The sequence below is a fragment of the Nothoprocta perdicaria genome, unplaced genomic scaffold (genome assembly GCF_003342845.1).
Source record: "Nothoprocta perdicaria isolate Ctin4 unplaced genomic scaffold, notPer1 scaffold_19, whole genome shotgun sequence".
In the NCBI taxonomy this organism is placed as follows: domain Eukaryota; kingdom Metazoa; phylum Chordata; class Aves; order Tinamiformes; family Tinamidae; genus Nothoprocta; species Nothoprocta perdicaria.
Genome location: NW_020455093.1, coordinates 977836 through 985611, shown reverse-complemented (window position 1 = coordinate 985611; position 7776 = coordinate 977836).

Sequence of the window (7776 nt, the reverse complement as noted above, 5' to 3'; positions counted from 1 at the left end):
TTTTTTTTTTTTTTTTTTGTTCTTTCTCACCCACTCTTAATATTAGATGGTAGAATACAAGTAACACCTCTCTACTATGCAAATGCTCCACTTCATGTTGATATACTATTTCCTGGCTCCGTTTTTTCCATTAAACAACAGCCCTAATAAGCAGCCCTATTGCAATAGTAATTTCATTTCTGCAGAGTTTGCCTTCCATAGGTGAAGCTGGGAGGGCGGAGTGTACTTCACTAGAGCAAAAGTGACAGCATGCACATAAGTGCTTAAAAAGAAAAGAAAAAAGTACATCCTTTAAGTGAAAGTCATCTAGCTGTGTTTGCTAATACGCTGGCAAAGTTATGTGGCAATAAAAACGAGGCAGTGTTCCTTCTGTTCCTTGCCCCTTCCTTTGAAGTACCATGGTTAGTATAAGATGAAGAAAACATTTTTCAACTGTGAATTGCCATTAGTGTCAAACAGTTGCTGAAACAGCCTCAGATCACAACATACCTTTTAAGAAGTGTCTAACATTTTAGCTACACATTGGTAATAGTTGCTGTCTGATAATGATATTTTTTCATAGAAGGAACAGAATCTTCTCTTACGATATTTGTGTATTTTGATAATTATGCTGCATTACATTCTCAAATTTGTCTAATGGAAATGTGTTCTCTGTAGTATTTGGTGAGAGCAATGTGAGACTGCAGAAGGACATTTACTTTACACTTATAAAAAATGCATATAGAGAAAGAGAAGCAAGAATGGGCAAAATTAATTTTATTTTTATAAGAAATACACGTCTAGGAATAGAGGTGGGAAGAGGGAAGATTAAAAGAAGAGTGAATAAATAGGATGTATATCTAGGAAGACAGAAGAATTAAGTGTATTCATAACATACATTTTGAATTCTGGAAATCTTTTTCTCCAAATTGGGCATTGATTAATAATATAGCATTAGAAATAGAATCTTTACAAGCACTTCATTGAACATCCTTAATAGTGAGAGCTTGAAACATAGTATCTTTAAACTTTTCACTGTTTTGCTGCTTTCCACATACTCCATTACTGCATCTAACAGCCATGTTAGCTCTATTTTTGGTAATGCTTTATTAAACTGGTTTATGAACGCAATATATTTTTTTTTCCTATTTTATCTACCTAAATGCAGACAGAATGGTATCTTTTTAGTATGTAAAAATGGCATAGGATCAAGTTGTATGCTTTTTTATTCAGACTGCCAGAAGTCTTTGGAATTGCTACAAATTTATACAGATAAAGGTACAGGAAGATTAAGCTCCTAGTCCTTTACGGAAGATTGGGAAAAAAAAATGTGCTAAATTAACTTGTCAATTAATGTATAATTATTGTGACTATATTTTAGCAATCTGTTATTAACAGCAGGGAAATGTGTCGAGATCCTTTTGTTTTTACTTACACTACATTTTACCTCTGAGTTACTGATGGCAATCTGATCCTGATTCGTAGTCTATTGGAGTTAAAGGAAAGGCTCTTACTGACTTCAGTGAGCTTTGGATCAAATTTTATTGTTGCACAGACCTGTGGRCCGTGCAGAAGAGGTGAAATTTAAGACAGCATTTCAGAGGCCAGAAGGACCACCCTTCTGGGCTGAGAAACAAAGTRGAAGGAGATAAGACCATGTGAATCTGGAAGCAGCCTAGTTCCAAAACAAGCAGCTTTCGTCTGGCAAGGCACTAGGGGAACTGTGAAAAAGAGCAAATGAAAAGTGGATAGCTGTACAAAAAGTTATTCAGTGCCTTGAAACCCGGTATGGAAGACAGGGGGGCGGCGAGCTCGGTGCAAGGCAGGCAGCCGCGCTAGGGACTGGCAGGGAGAGACGGTAATTGATTCTGCTCCCCTTTCAGGATCAGTGCTCCGCCTGAGTTCACATTTCCATTTTCAGCAGTGAAGATATTGACATGTTATATTTTATACGGGGAATCTGTTTACATTCTTCAATCTAGCTAGGTAGGGTAAATATTTATATCTAAGTAATTTGTTGCTCCTGAGGCAAGCACTATCTTGTGATATGACTGCAGTGGTAGGATGCTTTACGAATTCGTTTTTTTTTTTGGTCGCATTTCAAGTTTACTGTTTGCTATTTGGGGAGCAGTTTTATAGATCTGCTTTTGCTTAGATATTGTTGTCCTTGTTCTTTTTTATTTCAAAATGCAATCTTCTGAATTGCTTTGAGGCACACATTTTATTAAAAATTCAGTTCATGTTCTCTTGATGCATAGAGGGCATTTCTCTGTGAAATGTTTCACTGGCATGACCAAACTGCTTGCTGGGTATTGGCTGTGCATACAGGTAGAGGAATATAAGAATATGTGGCAAAATATATTTTGTTTCCTTCACTCTTACATTTCTGACTTGCTGTTTTTTTCTTTTTCTCCTCTTTCTCCTCCTATTCATTAGCATCTTTTTCCCTCTCTGTCTGTTATGGCTGTATAAAATGGAAGCAAACTGTGTTTTTTAGGGTAATAGTATACTATTGATCCATATGTGGATTTCAGACTGAAATCAGGGTGTTAGAAAACATGGCCTTCAGGGTGCGACAAGATATGGCCTTCAGTCTGTGCTGGAGTGTGCACAGTCTTAATTATCTTGCCTCATTTAATTTTAGTGTCTTTCATATTCAGGTAAGTGATGTACAAAAATCTGTTGGAGTTTATAGACCTGTTTATGTGACGTGTTGAGCATCCATATCTCCCACCGAAATGGGCTGAAGTTGAGAGAGCGCTGGATCCCTCTAGAAACACTCAGCATCTCCAGGACTGGGCACCTCCATYGCCCTACTCCCCAGGCCCTGCCTGCTGGGACAGCAGGAGTAGTGGGCTGCAATAGCTAATGTGGGTGTCAATTATTTGTCACGAAAAAAATTCTACTAGAGTAATATAACTCTGTTCAGTCCATAACTTTATCTGACTGCAACACAAAAAAGTTGTAAATGCCATTGCTTACGCTGTGCAAGCAGTGTATTTTCTGCTTTGTAACCCAGGAGAAAGATAAAAGTCCCATTCCCAAAGAACTAATCCAAAAATAGTATGCTGAAGGCAGTTTTGGCACAGAATTAGAGTCTAAAAGATAATAATATATGGCAAGGGCATGATCAAGTGCTGCTATTAGTTCATGAGTGTCAGTGTTTCCATAGTGAATCTGGAATTTATTTTGGCTGCTTTATTATTATGAAAAGTTTCATTTCTCTGTACCTTGAATTGAAATTTGATATGCAAAAACTGCCCATATACTCCTGGGTCCTCTGACAAAATGTTAGTTTACCATGATGAATATTTTTATAGTTTATGATAAAGAAAATTAATGAATACTGAGATCATTTAATTTACTGAACTGCTTGTAAATCAAAAAGAGGGAACTGTGGRCGCTAGGTTGGGAAAAAGACAATGAACTAAGATCCCTTTGTTACTCTAAATTTCAGTGAATTTACTTCAGATTTATGCAGATATAAACTACTGGAGATTTTTTTTTTTTTTTCCTAAATAGTGGTTCTTGCACTCTGCATCATCTCGTTTGCAAAGCAATCTTACTTTATCTAAATAATACAGATCCTTTATGAAGTTATATGTTTCATAGATGCTGTAATACCTCCAAGCCATTGTAATGAACAGCTCTTCTAGCCATGTTTGCCTTCAAAAATAAACTAGAATTTGACTGATAGCATTGAACAGATATTAAAATGCACTTTCATTACTTAATTTCAAATATCATGCATCAAGCACATGTTTATTCAAGTGGATACGTCTAAAAATATCATAGCATTTCCATTATCAGAGGTTGTTCAGATTGAGATTATTCTCTTCAGAATGCCAATTTTATTCTCCTACTTTTGAGAGAGTCTGGTCGGCAGGTGATTCATGTAAGTAAAGCTACTTACCACTTCAAATTTTTACAGTATCAGGTCTTTTAAAACAAAACAATAACTTTCCTCTTTATGTGGAAATAAATAAATAAATAAATAAATAAATAAATAAATAAATAAATAAATAGTACTTTTGGCTAAAATCAAGGAGCAGACCTAGCAGTATCGGGATACCGGCCTCCACCTCTCAGAATTCACAGGAAGGCTTGTGTATTGTCTACCAGAAGGGCCTTAATTAACATGCACGTAGAGCGATCACTTATGCAAACATTTCCTAGGTAAAGTGGGTTAATGCTTTTCAAACATGCCCTTGACTTTGTCTTGTTTGTTTGTGTGACAAGTGTTCAGCATGTGTATGGGCTTGGTTCTCTTAAATGAAGTAGAATCATTATCTCCAGCTATTTTGATAGGAGCTCAGGTGGAATTTGGAAACAGTGTATATACAGCTGGTTGGGAGATAGGGAATTTCAGTTAAACTTCAGACTTTGCAAGCAAGACATTCAGAGACCTAACTTTGAAATCCTATTCTTTCTCTCTGTTCTCCAAAGCGGGTAAGACTGATTAACTCCAACACCATCAACATATAAAACCAATCACACTTTGAAGACTCATTCCATTCCGTAGGCAAATTAKGGTAAAATATGCAGCATCTCATCAGCCTTAACTAGCAAATATTTCTTCTAAGTTTAAACACTTTTTGAATACTGGATGGCCTTAGAATCCATTTTGAAATGTCATACTTTAAAATAAGCTAAGCAGTATAAGATATAGATACMTGGAAGACTAAAGTACCTGATTAATCTTGATTGCTAATTCCTTTATTGGAATAAATAYGGTAAAAACTCATTTCTAATTTGTGTGAATCAGAGAGTAACTCCATTGAAGAAAATAATCATGGAGTGGAATTTACAGAAAATATTACATCAAATCRCAGACTCAGTTTTGACATGACATTGTTACTGCCGCAGGTAAAGATATGGCAGACCTATCTACACAAGTAAATATCAGGCTCCAGATTGTGACACTCTTTCACAGCCAGAGCACTTTATGCCACAGAATGAATATTCCTCATATGTTATTCAACATGAGTAAACATATCACAATCTGGTCTTAAAACAGAAATATTTTCCCCTCATATGTTTCTATTGTTCCCTTATGCCCTTTCAGTCAGCTGAAAGCAATACAGATACCAAGTTTGAAAAATACACTATTTATTTGTAAATATTTAAGCATAAATTTACATATTGATATATAACTAATATATCTACTTGTATATACATATGCATACAATATGTCTGTATAAAGATACACACACATGGAATCTGGATTATTTTATTAGTATTGGTAATAAAGGACAGTCATTTAAATGTCATGTGTGCAAAAAGATGGATATCCAAGTCTTCATTGACAGGATTTTAGGACTATCCAAATATTTGTTCTCTAGGTTATGCCATGGTCTTCTGACATCAAAAGAAGTAAATTAGGTTGGTCTAAGCCAATGCAGGCTTGGACATATTGCAACTTACTGGAGGAAAAGTATCAAGAAGCACTACACTTTGCAATAATGATATACACTTTTAGAATGAACTATATTGCTACTGGCTTTTGTGTTTATAAATAAAAGAATGCTCCAGAATCCATCTATCTTTCTGTTTGACATATTTTAAGGAGTAGTGCCACAAGATTTCTTTTCTAACTTTTCTAATTTTGTCTTTTTTTGGGTTCATGTGTTTTATTTTAAAAGCTAAAATAATGAGAGTTTGAAAAGCATTTAATACTGACTCAGCTTTTCCAGTTGATATCAATGGTGAACGGTCATTATAGTTACTTAGGCCACAGTCAGACCAGCCTGGCTGATTTTAGAAATCTTAACTCAGTACATACAGGGTGAAAATTGGCTCCAGCAAGACCAGTGAGTGCTTTCATGGATGGGTTTGCTGAGAGTTATAGTTCTGTGTCTTGACAGATGAAATTGCATTACAAGAACTAGAATTGTCCAGCTTTCTCACCTCCTCACCCATGAAGTTTTATCAGATCTGATAAAAGATTATGGATCTTCACATCTATCCAAAATTCATCATCCTCAACAGACTAAGTGCTTTAAGGCCTTCTTCCATGGACAAGCCAGCCCAGTGCCAGAAATCACTTTTACAGAGACCTTCAGAACTGAATCCTTGTCCAGAGGAAACTGGCCATTTTTGCACGCTGTAAAAGAAAAAGAACACATTGACCTCTCCTGTGACATCCTTTAACAAAACACATTCATTGAAATATAATGCACATGTTGCTATTGAAAACAGATCCGGTAAAACAAACCATGGATCAGGACAACATTTTTGGTAATGAAAATACCTCACTGAGCATTAGCAGCAGATACTTCTAAGAAATTTAAATTATGTGTTAACTACAACCTTAGATGAATGCAGGAGCTGTTAATGTTTTTGATAGAACTATATGGTACCACTGTGTTTTCTATATCACAGAGCCCTGTTTTAATTTTAAACTTCATTCTTGTTATAGGATATGTCTGGTTACCTGACAAGCTGTTTGGATTAGCCCTTTCCAGCTTGTGCTGACTTTATGCCATTGATTCACCAGTTAGGTATAATCAAAGGTCATTAATATTGAAAAGTTCACTTTAATTGACCCATTGGCTCATTTTAATTATGGCATTATAAAACAGTGTCAAGTGCTAGACCCCTACACAAAGAGTCAGTTAATATGTGAATACCTCCTGGCAGTAATATCGCCTAGGTCTCATTAGCTCTAGCTAAGGATTATAAAAGAGTCTCCCAGTTCTTTATCTCTCTCTTTCATGTTGAAGCAATAGTGGAAATAGATTGGCAGAAGAAAAAAGTTCTGAAATAAAAAGTCATGCTCAGGAGGAATCTTGGGCTTTTTTTTATATTTATCCTTTGTACAAAGATAAACTTAGAAACATGTCAGCAAAATGTATGTTTTTTTGCTACATTAGGAGCACCAATGCAGAAATGACACCCCTCCTAAATTTTGGCATAACATAAACTTCTATATGTATTCTGAATAAAGAGGATAATCATTGCCTTTCCATTTCATAGTGTGCTAGCAACTTGTCTTAATCCATAGGAACCCAAAATTAAGTTTGTGGCATGCTGATAAAGTACTCCAAGAGCAAGAGAAATGTCAAATGATTAAATATGGCAAAAGATATCGGTACTGAAGAACTATCTTCAATTTCACTCTCCTAAAGTACTTAATCTCATACATACCTTAAGGCTTTTAATGACTTTCTTAAGAGTAATGCTCAAGATAACATGAGTGGAAATAAAGCAGGAACATAAAATGTCAAAAGAAGAATTTGTTTCATGTTTAGCTATGGGCTGCCATATATTTCTTATTTCCTTGAAGCAAGAATAAGATTTTTATTGATATTTAAGAAGCTGTTCTATTTGCAAGATCCAGATCACTATATATCATTTTCAAAATGTAGGTTTTCTGTTTTATTTTGTTTTTTAAACAAACTATGAGGGCCTTTAGTAACAAAAACATACCACAGGACGTTAACAGAATGGAAGTCTTGGAAAGAGAACTGTAGCCATATTCTTAACCTTTTTAAATCTTAATTGTRCTTCTTTCCAAGAGAATTAACTTAAATAAAAGAAGCACTGAGATTTATATTACTTTTTGATCCTAACAGTCAGTGATTTACAGATATGATTAGCGATTTCTGGTGCCTCATCTTCTCAGTACTCCACTGAAGATCTTCCAAACTATTTTTTTATCCCCAAATTTTCAAACACCTGCCACCTGAAAATGASGCTCCTAAGGAGTGTCCAGGTAGAAACTGAACATTGAGGACAGCCTAAGTGATTCTTGGGCCTGGATAATGCTGCTTATATATTTTAATGAGCTTTGATAGA